This window comes from Zophobas morio, unplaced genomic scaffold, assembly GCF_036711695.1.
Source record: "Zophobas morio isolate AGI-343-1 ecotype UQ-CSIRO unplaced genomic scaffold, CSIRO_AGI_Zmor_V1 ptg000009l, whole genome shotgun sequence".
In the NCBI taxonomy this organism is placed as follows: Eukaryota; Metazoa; Arthropoda; class Insecta; order Coleoptera; family Tenebrionidae; genus Zophobas; species Zophobas morio.
In genome coordinates, this window is record NW_026972114.1 from 2585121 (window position 1) to 2597438 (window position 12318).

Consider the following 12318-nt stretch of genomic DNA (forward strand, 5'->3'; position numbering starts at 1 on the left):
CATCCGGTTATTGGAATTCGTAGAAACCATGATTTAGTTTAATTTGTGTTTCACCTTCATGTCTACAGGTTGATATCTGTGTTATGGCTATTTGTCTTAAATTACAAGTACTAAACAGGTTGTTCATTTTATCATCCCACTGTATTTGTTCAACAATTTTTGCATAGGCAACATATCATACACCCCAGAGACGACTTCATAGCAATCACAGAAAAAAATGACAAAGATGTCTATGCCAAATAATGACAAAATTGAAAAAATTAATTCAATTTATTTTTAAATGCCCGGTTTTTGTGTAATGCGAAAAAAAAAACATAATAGCTACAACGAGGAAAGTACTGTCTAAACTTTTTAGACCAATTTTTTTATATACTTTTCGAATTAAAAACCAACATTTTAATAGATATTATTCATATACACACGTTCTCAGTAGTGGCACTATTGTTCTGTATGAATGGATGTTTTATTGAAAAAGTCATCGAGTTGCCGTTGCTTGTTTGATAGAAGAAAACACAGTGAAAAACGCATGTGTTTATTCATTCACACTATTGTGCATAAGTAAGTGATATTTCCGCGTTGTTTGCTGTCAATGGTTTACTGTAGACATACTTTACAATGTCATAAAAAATCATTACATTAGATCATTCTTAAACTTTTAACGACAGATATTTATGTTAAGTGAACAGACAAATCGCTTCAAAAGTATGCAATAAAAAATTAATAAAAAATAAGTTTTGGATGGAGCAATCGGAGAGTATTGTTCAGAAATGATTTTTTATACCCTAGAGTTTCCTTCGAATTTCATTACCTAAGCTGCTCTAAATTGTGTTCCTGCATTCAGAAAACAATGAATTTTTCACACAGTTATAAGATTACGAGTTACCTATTCTGATAAAAATTCGTATTTAATTAAAAACTTATTGATATAAAATGAAAAAAAAAACACGTATAAAAAATTGATGGCGGTTTGAAAAATCTTCTTCGTCATAATACATACTATAGTTTTAAGGCAACACTGTTTATAATAATTTATTTATTTACGATCATACAGATGTAGCTACTTTGTCAAATAAAAAGACTATCTGAATGCTTATTCACATCTTGTTGTCTCTGATCATGAAACTAATTATATTATTTTGCGAACATTTTAAAGTTTTACAAAAATAGAAAGGTTCATTTTTTAATTACCGAAACTATAAATCTTTCAGAGTTCTAATCATTTTCACATATACATGGTCTGTTCACAATCACAAGTGGGTTGTTTAATCAAAGAAAGCAGAAAATGAATTTATATGAATTAGTACTGATCATGTCGTGAAAAATGAAAAGTGCCAAAGTATTTATTAAAAAAAAATTACCATGCAATCGTTGTTACTTCCTTCAAAAAAAGTTACCACGCAATCATTGTTACTTTCTTCTTTATTGTAAGTTTCACTTTTCTCATTAAATGAGGATAATGTTTCATCTGTGACGGTATCGTTGTGGCTATTCGGAGCACAGATTTCGATGGTAGCCGATATACGAGTTTGATTATTTTGTTCTGAAAAAAAAAAGAAACAAGTATATAAACGACTGCGGTCAATAATAAAATGCGCGAGTAAATAAAATATCAAATGTGAAAACGAACCTCGGATTCTTTTAGCTCTTCGTTTAAGAATGCAACCGGCAACTAATACGATGTTGGTAATTAAAAACAAAATACCAATAACAGAAACACTAATAACAATTCTCGGTAAATCCTGTTTATCCAACAAATCTGGCGGAACAATCTTATCGATATGGTCGTTGTACATTAGACAAAAGAAAATAAAACGTATTAATTACCTGAAATACGTTTCTTGGATCTTCTGTGTAAGCAACAACTAATTAGCAAGACGTACATTAGTATTAGTAAGCTGCCCAGAATAGTGTCCACTATTATAGGGAAATCGGCGAAATTTTTCAAGTTTTTCTCATCTATGCTGGGTGACGAATTAGACGGAGGTGCTTTGTCTACAGTTAGTTCGTTAATAAAGAATTGCATGGAAAAAACAAAGAACGAGTTAGTGCAAATGCGAACATTGGAATAAGCAAAATTTGCGAAACGAGAGAACAAAAGAAAAACTCACTTGAAGTGTTCGCCGACAATATACCAGTAATAAACTTGCTGTTTCCCATTTTATTCATCGCCATAATGGAAAACGCGTATTGTGTGTTAACTTCCAAATCACGTATTGTAAATGTAATCGCATTATGAGGCACTACGTCCACATATTTATAACCGTCATCATTTACTCGCCTGTATCTAATGAGATAAGAGGCTTTCAGGCCACCGTCAAAACCAGGTGTCCATCCCAGTGTGACGGTATCGTGAGTCACATTTAATATTGTTAGAAGGGTCGGCGTATCTGGAGCAGAAGTTACTTCAAGTCTCGGTGAAATTGTAGAGAAACCTAATTCGTTTCTCGCAACGCATTCGTAGTTACCGTAATCGGATGAAGTTACGTGAGCAATCTACAGGACGGATTCAGACGTTAAAGCATCGATCTGAAAATTTAAACAAAGACGTTGAAGAATGAAGAAAAAGAAAAGCACAAAGCTTTTGTGTAAATCTGCCACTCTATCGAGATTATTCCAAGCTCACCTGTCTAAAAGTAGTGTAGTATTTTCCTGTAGTGTTGGCAGCAATTGGCCACCCTGATCGAGCCCAAGAGTATCTAGCTAGAGGAGAGGCCTGACCACGGCCGTATATAACAGGTCTGCGAACTCCCAGTTTAAAATGGTCTTTTTTGGAAGAGATCCTAGGAGGCCACGGGAACTTAAAGTTCCTAGCGCCGTCTACTGGACACTATGATGAAACTATTCACAAAGGTCGACCAATAATGAATGAAATTTGCGTAAAAATGTCCTTGAATGCAAGTTGTCAAAAATGTCAGCTTCATAGGTTAAGTTTTGTGACGTCTTTTTGAAATATGAGGGGGAATATACGTCAAATGTCATGTCAAACATCAGTTGATAGTGCAAATAGTACAACTAACTACCGCATGGTGGCGGTCATCTTAAGCTCCCACAACCTACTACGATACCAGTTTTTAAGCGCCCGTTTTATGAAAATTAATGAATGGAGTTGAAACACCTTACTTATACCACCGTGGGCCTGACTCTTGCAAATAACTTTCCCCGTGTCGCCCGCATCGCTTGCAAATGTCAGCAGAGCAGGATGCTCGTCAATTTCGGGTTTATCTGTGTTTGTAACTCGTTAGAATTAAAAACCGATTTGCGAATTCGATTACTTACGTTTCACTATGAGCATCACATCTTTTGTTGTAACATTCCCAACTCCGTTGTTGACCGTGCACTGGAAATTTCCTAAATCGTTCCTTGTGACATGAGTTATCCTCAGATACGACGTCCCTTTCTTGTGGTACATGACTGAAGTGCGGGCATCGAAATCCGGAAAATCGTCTCTTTTCCACGTAATCGCATCATCAGACAACGGATGGCCATCCGCTGTACACGAGAGTATGGCAGCTTCATTCGGATTCACTATCACACTCTCGCTTGTGGCAACGATCGTCGCCGCATCTGCAATTTGATTTACTGTAAAACCGAGTGACATGGTTAGATAACAATTGACAGTAATGTTAATCTGAATGACCGAACTGCACTGCGAATTTATCGCTTCGCAGGTGTACGTGCCAGTGTCGTGTCTGCTTAATCTTGTTATATTTAAAACAGGACCGTCGGAGAAGATTCGTTCCACACCAGAACCAGTTGACGATTGTATAATCGGTAGGCCATCTTTGGTCCAGGTGTATGCGATATTTTGCGGACTGCCATCCGTTTTCAGCGAGACGATCAGTGGTTCGCCTTCTACTCCTGTGACCGTTTGTTCGTTATCTTTATCGAAAACGGGTTTGTCTAAAAGTGTAGGATTAAGGATTAAGAGATGTCATATTAGCGCCAAGAGTTTATGCTCACATAAAACTTGGAGAGTGATGGTGTCGTGAGCGGAACGTCGTAAGGCTTCATTAGTAGCTTGACACGTGTAAACAATTCCGTTAAGTTGTTCGGTGATATTAAGTTTTAGTTCGATTGTGGACACGGTGCCTCCATGAAGACCTGCTTTCGTCGTGTTGTACAAACCTTGTACGAGGATGCCGTCCTCCATCATAATATTTTAGCTGGGGAATTACTTGAACCCGAGTCGCACGTTAACGTTGCTTGCTCGTTTGGTTTTAATTCTACAGGATCTTTCCGAATTGTCACATAGCCGGGAGGAACTACAAAGACAGGTTTAGACGAAACTAGAAAATAATCTACCATGATGAATCATAGTGATGTCTTCAAATAATGGAATATCGATTGCCGAATTCGCCGCTTCACATCTGTATCTGGCTTTATTGTCAGTAACATTTGTTACGATCGTTATTTTTGCCGTTACCGATTTGTCAGTCGTTTTTATAATTGAATTGATCTTCTTGTCGTTTTTATACCACGTCAGAGTGGCCAGAGGGTTTCCTCCAGATGATGTACACGAGATCTTTTGCATGGTTCCCGACGGTATATACGACCTCTCCGTATATCTATATCCATGAATAAAAGGCGGATTTGGTAGATCTATAAGAGAATACATTATAAGACGTCCAAGACGACGAAGAAGACTTACATAAAACATTGATAGTATGCGTAGAGACTACATTTTCTCTTAACTGCATGCTCAATCCGTGACAAGTTACAACTAAACTTGTCCTGTTAGGCTCAACAACGGCTGTGATGTTGGACGTTGTAATTCAGCCTCCTTCTGGAGAAGCAACAGTTCTGGAGGTGGCATTTCTAATCTGTCTGCCGGCCACCATCCACTTCATTTCTGCAGGTGGATTCGAGTTTGCGGTTGCGCAAGTCAAGGTAACTAGATCGCCAACTGTGGCCTCGGTTTTACCTGATATGGTGACACGTGCTGGAGAAACTAAAAAAAAAAAAAAAAAACGAAATAGTAGTGGAACGTTACGACAATAATCGGAGTTAATTACATAAAACGGTCATGTCGACTTCTGCTTTCAACGGAGATTTGGACATGATGTTGCTAGATTCTCACTTGTATTTTGCCTTGTTGTCGCTGGCGCCCGCTGTGAAGATGTAAACGTTTTGTGAAACTCTTGCGGCCGTTTTGTACGCCTTTTGGATTTGTTTGCCGTTCTTGTACCAGATTAATTGGGCTGGAGGATTGCCTCCTCTACTACGACACGCCAACTCCACGGTTTGGCCTCGTCGGATAGTCTTCCCTTCCGTATACCCCTCAATATATGGCAAACCAGGCGGATCTGAGCACATTCGGAGTCAAAGTGTATTAAACGATAAAGAGTAAAGTTACTTACAAAATACGCTAAGCTGCACTGTTGTTTTCATACGTATGTCGGAAGATAATGCTTCGTGCCTCGCTTCGCACGTGTATCTGGCATAATCGTCTTGAGCTGTTGGCTTCAACGATATGCGAGAATGCGTGTCGTATCTGGTAAATCTTCACGTTTTTCCCGGGAACTTCAATTATTTGATCATCGCGATTGGCTGCAGTGAAAAAGTTTGTCATCCTAAGTCGAGCAAATATTTAAAGTGCTTACGTATATTTAATTCTACGATTCCTCTGTACTAGACAATTTTTGCTGCGGGTTTTGCATTCCGCACTCTGCGTTCGAGATGGAACTCTTCATTTTCTTTTATTTCTATCTTTGAAAAATGCCGGTGGTCTAAAATTTCAAAGGATGAGAGCGGCGCTGAAAAGAGTAAAATGTAAATTTTTTTATAGAAGGAAATCTGATAAAATAAATTGTTGACATTGCGATAAATTCAACCCTCCCGCTTTAGAAATCCGACATCAATTTTATTAGGACTACTCCATATTGTTATTATTATTATTAATATTAATATTATTATTATTGTGGATAGGTTGGCTAACAGATCTAAGTCCAATTATAAGCCAACATAAGAAGCATCTTAATCGTTCCAAGTGGCTAGAAAGATACTACTGGTTCCATATTAGAAAATAATTAAGATGCTGCTTGTTGTTAAGAAGTATTCAAGGCATAGATGAAGCGGAAGTGTTTATTAGATGTCGTAACTGAGAACGTGTTTTGGAGAATTGAAACTAGGTACCCGAAAATAGAAATTTGCTAGCAGTTCAGTAGAATCAATACAATAGTTTAATAATAATTGATACAGAAATTTAAGGAAAAAATATCTGCGCCTACTATCCAGAGTTGTAAGTTGAACGCTTTCTAAGATAACATTTTGAGGATACCCTCGAGGAGGATCTTCCCTTTTAACTATAAATAAAAGGTTTTTGGTGAAATGTCTTTGAATTTTTTTCAAGTGCATCTATGTGAATTTTATAAACAGGAGATCATACAATATTATATATACATATATTCAAGTTTAGTTCTTACCAGTGTTTTATGTAAGACAAGGAGCGTTGTTGGATTATTAAAATATTTAAAGCAGTGGCGGCTCGTGACTGTCTGATGCGGTGAGGCGATGATAGAAGTTTGACAATAATATTATCAATAATAAAATTAATTAAATTAATGTGATTAATGCGTATTACTTGGTCTTAGTAGTTAGTAATGATAGAAGTCTTGCCTGAATACCGTTCATTTCCCAGTCAGTAGTGGGTTCTAATAATAGTAATAATTATATTAACACCCATAACACATTTAATCAACAATGTTTTTACAAGTCAAAATTTTGTTTAAACTAGCACTTTCTTGGAGGGATTCGGCAATAGTTGTGTTCCTTTCTAAATCTTTTAAGCCCATGAAATTTTTAATGTGTACTTTGGAACTTTTGTGTAACTTTGCACTTCGAATGAAATCCTTTAAATCGTTATATCCCGGAGACGTCGTCCATATGTTTTTTACATTGCCTAAGAGTAGACACGGCCAACAATATAGACTTTCAGCATAAATATTACGGCTAGGTACGGCAGAGTCGTTTATGTTTCGTACCAGGCTGGTTTAAAAGACCTGGAGTACTGATGACATTGTCGCTTATCAATGGAAATTAACGGTTTTGACTGTTCGATATTTAGCAGAATTTACCGACGTTCTAACTCGGTTCGTCGTGAAAACGGTGTTTCAAGAAGCAACATGACAATATCGTACTCGGGATTCATTTTTCACTCACCTGTACCTTGTACCTATGAAAGAGACAAAAACACGAAACACCAACTCCTGGACTTTTATTCACGTTAATGCTAATTACCGACGCACCCTGCACCCCTTCCATTCTGTAAAATAAATGGGAAAATGGTTTAATGGGTCCGCCGAAATTGGCCGAGAAGCATCGAAGATATCGCCTCAGTTCCGAGCGAATTCATGTATAGGAGTATAGCAGCTGAGTCATGGAAATCCGTGTCTGTGATTGGGCTTCATTGGCTCTAGTGAACCGACGCTTTGGCCGCTTTAGTTAAAGAATTCGGGGCATAAATCGTACAGTATTCAACGGAAAATGTCCGAAGAAAGTGTAAAAAATAAAAAATAATCTACATATTTACCATTTCAACATATTTTTGTAACTAAAAATGCATTGAAAGCTCTTTTTTAATTATAAATTAAATCAATCTGTTCTTAAGATATATGCTGTGAGGCGCCGCCTCACTTGCCTCATATGACGAGCCGCCACTGATTTAAACTTGCGTAAAACAAAGCCTAGCGTTTTATACGCTATTGAAGTAATTGCTTCAATGTGACATTTAAAGGAAAGTTTAGTGTCAAAGATAACACCAAGGTCTTTGAATGTATTGGATATGTTTATGACTTGATTATGAATTACGTAATTGTACCTAATATTATTAATGACTTTTTTAGTAAATGATACTACACAACATTTATCTTTATTAAGAATAAGCATATATCTAATACTACTATATTGCTAACTAGCCTCAAAAGAGTCCGAAAACACAACGGCAGAGCAATATATCGGACCTCTCTGTCTCTCTGTGGTACCAAACAGTACTGCGTATACACTCGTACTTGCTTGATCTGTAGTCGCTATAGCGTGACTGGATGCGTTTTGACATTTCGTAATTTCGCTTCTATTTTGTGTACATACCCTCGGTACTCTTATAGATAGAAAACAATATCTTCCGTTTCTTTTTATCCGTGGACACCGTTTCTATGTTACTTCTGAAGAGTTAGTAATATAGCACTTTTAGATATATGAGAATAAGGTTACTTTCAGAACTTCTGTCGTAAATTTTGCCGATATCCTGTTGTAGAATAAGGCAATCATTCGTGTATCTAATAGGTAAAGTCCATTTTTTAATTAAAAAGTCATCAACTTCGCAAATTTTTGACACAATAATATCGGAAACAACCGGCAACGTTGTAGATGACAGTGTTTGACAGGACGCACTGAAAGGATAAGAAAAAACTTTTACAAATGGGCTTAAAATGCCCATTTCCTTACGCTAGTCTGCTTGTATTAGTTTTTCACAGTGGTGAATGCTATTTTGCCACATTTGTGCCGTAAAATGATCCAAAGCTTCAATCCACAAGTGTGTAACACGATCCTTGCCATTGGAATTCTCATGGAAAAATTGTAAAATCTAACAATTTAAGGTCATCAGCATAAAGCAAATAGTCCACATTGAGGGAGTCTACAATAGACCAGACTGCTGGATGAATTTAAAACATTTAAAACCCCGATACTGCACAAACTGAAATCGATTATTAAGATATGAAGCAATAAATTGTACGTAATCACAAGAGAAACCAATAGCATCAAGTTTATTTAACAGTATCTGATGATCGACTCGATCAAATGCCTTCGAGAAGTCGGTGTACACTACATCCACCTGCTGATGTTGATCCAGATTGTTACACAGAAATTGAGTTATCGATGTTAAATTACTAACAGTGGATCTCTTAGACCTAAAATGGTGTGGACTTATGGATATTTTATTCGAAATATAGTGCGAATTACTTTCATTAATGATAAATTCGAAAACTTTAGCAACATTGTTAATTATCGCTATTGGCCTGTAATTGGCAACATCTGATCTATCCCCTTTTTTAAACACAGGACATACCTTACAGGCTTTCCATTGCTGTGGAAATTGTTGAGAGCTTATAACTGAGTTAAAGGTAATTTTTAGTGGAGATGGTAATACAACTCTACAACCTCGAAGCAGAAATGAGGGGATCAGATCGGGACCCGCCGTAAGAGTTGATTTCAGTTTAGTTGAGGCTTTTTAAACTTCATTTTCAGAAATTTCTTGTAAACGAAGAATGCTAGAGTCGATATATGATTCAGACACATATTATTTAAAGGTGTCGTGAAGGAATCGGTAAAATAAGAAGCAAATTTGTCAACAATGGATTGTGGATCCGTTAGTGTCTTGTCTTGATATGTCATTAAAGATGGAATGGTGGTCGTGTTTTCCAATGAATTTAAGTGAAGCCAAAAGCGTTTGGGATTTGCTTTGATTTCATTATTTATTTATATTACAAACTTAAATCTCCTACCTTTTTTAAGCCTGGATCTTAGAGTTTTAAAAGTATGAAAATAATCTTCTTGTGCTCTCGATTTTTTAAACTTCAACCATGGCGCATGTTTTTGTTTTATAAGTTTAATTATATATTTATTAAACCAAGATGGAAATGATCCAAGAGGGGGTGATTTTTTGGGAACGCATTGGTCAAAAATATAATTTAATTTGGCATAAATGCAGATAATAATTCATCCACATTTTGAATTTCATTAAGGAAATCCAAACTGACACCGGCTATTGCTGAATGCAGGTCCTGGAAGTTAGCTTTCTTGAAATTATAGTCTGATGAATTGGAAACTGGAAATTTAATATAAGGAGATGTGAAATGTTGAACACAAATTTCAAGAGCAGGATGGTACTAGTCTTCAGAGTTGAGGATATCTAGCGCTCTACTAACTTCGCATTTTTATTACATAAAACCAAATCTAATATTCCGTCTAGGCTATTATTAATATGATTATATTGAGTTAAATTGAAGAAATTCACAAAATTATTGAAACATGTGCAAAGTGGAGAATTAGAATTTGTTAAAGCCCAAGCATGTTAAAGTCGCCTAAATCCAAGTTGTATAAACAGTGTAAAGACATTAGTGAGGGATGCTGTAATTCTCTGTATTACACGAGGGAGGAATATAAAGAAGACATATATACATAGATTGAAATTTATAGGTGGTTTTAGAAAATAAAACGTCCATAAATTATATATTATAAAATAGCGATAGAAAAGATCTCTACGTCTCTTTTATTTGTCATGTTTATCGGCAAGAATATAAAAGTATTTCGTGAGTATATCGCTGAGGCCCATTCGTGTCTTTCTGTGAGAAACAACCCTGTTCAAATTCAAATCTAATAATTTACTACCGACTTAGATCGTCCAGGATCTCTTAGTCCATCACCGCAACTAATAAAGGACTCCGGCTGCGTAGCATCGGCACTTCTTTAGCGTCTTCTCTCTTAATCCCAGATGCACAAATAAGAGACAAAAACAAGCTTATGTAATGACAATGCGAGATGTGTAAACTAAGTAATAAAGTGGACGATTAGAGATTTAGCGCACGTAACATCTGGCCTTTCGGTTATGCCTCCACAAATATTAGTTCTAAACAGAGCTTGAGAATCTCCGCTCTGAAATTTACATATAGTCACTGTGTGTTTTCAAGAAGGTCAAGAAAGTCAAGAAAGTAATTATGATAAACTTCCATTTTTGCACCCTTTTACAACATAATTAAATATTAATTTCTTTTAGTAGGTGATGTTAATTTTACAACCTCTAATTGGTTCATTTTAGATGTGTATACTCAACATGAGAATATAATAAATGAACACATTTTTTGATAATAGAATTGATTTCGTCGTTTTGAGCTTGCTCCCAACGTTGGCAAGCCATAAAAGACAAAAAAATTTATGAAATTGTAAAATTTGTCAATTTGACAGTTTTTAAATTTAGGTAGCAACAGACCACAATAAGGCAATAAAATTATTAACGCTGTGATAGATATGTAACTAAGGGCATGAACAAATTCTATTGGGAGAAATGCGATCATGTGATACATGAATCATATTCTCGTGTAAAAATTTTATTTATCTAGAATTAACAGTTTGGCTTTCTAGGGAGTCAAACTGAATTTCTTGTTCCCTCACCTCTAAAATTTAAGCCAAGATATAAAGAGAGATTTTGATTCAACAAAAGCAAAAGAGAACGCCACTGAAACGCCACCTATAAATTATTATATGAGTAGGGAAAGGTTCATTTGAATAAAAAATGTGCATCACTGACGAAAGAAAAAGAAAAAATTACACAAGTATAGAACGCCTCTTGACTAACCCAGTAAACACAGTTGTGACATTGACGTGACAGGTACGTACTCACAAAAGAACAATGAGTACATCGTATAATTATGTCTTAACGATATACCTGGAACGTAAGCTATATAACATCACAATGGAGTACTCATGCTATGTAACCAACATGTAATGTTGACTACATTTACTAGATATCTCACTATTATGTCGCAGCGATATAGCTTGCATATAAGCGTTTAAACATCACACTGTGGTACTCCTGTTATGTAACTAACACCTAATGTTAACTGTAGTTACTAGATATCTGATTAATATATATATATACATGCCTCGGAATGTTTTATTTGTATTAGTTAATTATGTAAAGTGCTTTTCAGTTCATTTTACAAAATGGCATGTCAAATCGAAAATTAACGTTTCTGACGGCAACACCAAAAAACATTTAAAAACATACATATCGAGTATTATATAGCTCTATTTTATATTTATTAATTATGTTTGTGTTGCAAGTAAATAGTATATTCATAAACAAAAGATGCTGAGTCTTAAAAAAAGAAATTTCTGCTCTGTCTTAAATCTTGCACAAATGAGATGACGCCAAAAGTGAGTTGCTCTTAATTTTTTTTTTCATATTATATTTCCATGTAATTATATTTATTTATAATTTTATTTTTATACGTCCATAAGGACCTGCGCTTTATAAAACAGAACAAGAGACTTAATGCATATAGTTTATGATCAGAATTAAAAAATGTCCCATCTAACAGGTAACACGAATTAAGACTAGTAATGAGACATTATTTTTTAACCTCTGCTTATGCGTCACTGCCAAAAAGGAACAATTATACATATACAGAAATAAGCTCGAAAAATAAAATGATATATTTCATCATTTTATTAATTCTAATGCAAAATATGTTGATCGGCAACAAAAGCAATACAAAGAAAAAAATCGAAATTAAAAAACGAATCTATTTCAATGAATTAAAT

At 35.5% G+C, this 12318-nt stretch overlaps 1 protein-coding gene and 1 pseudogene across 1 annotated transcript in view; both read right to left on the bottom strand.

The window, feature by feature from the left end:
- The window catches only part of LOC135125673 (CTP synthase-like), a gene marked incomplete at its 5' end in the record, with an annotated part of 671166 nt that overhangs the window by 173862 nt on the left and 484986 nt on the right, over positions 1-12318 (bottom strand). The gene's annotated exons all lie outside the window — the stretch shown is intronic.
- LOC135125932 (nephrin-like) overlaps positions 1-12318 on the bottom strand; it is a 35238-nt pseudogene that overhangs the window by 9298 nt on the left and 13622 nt on the right.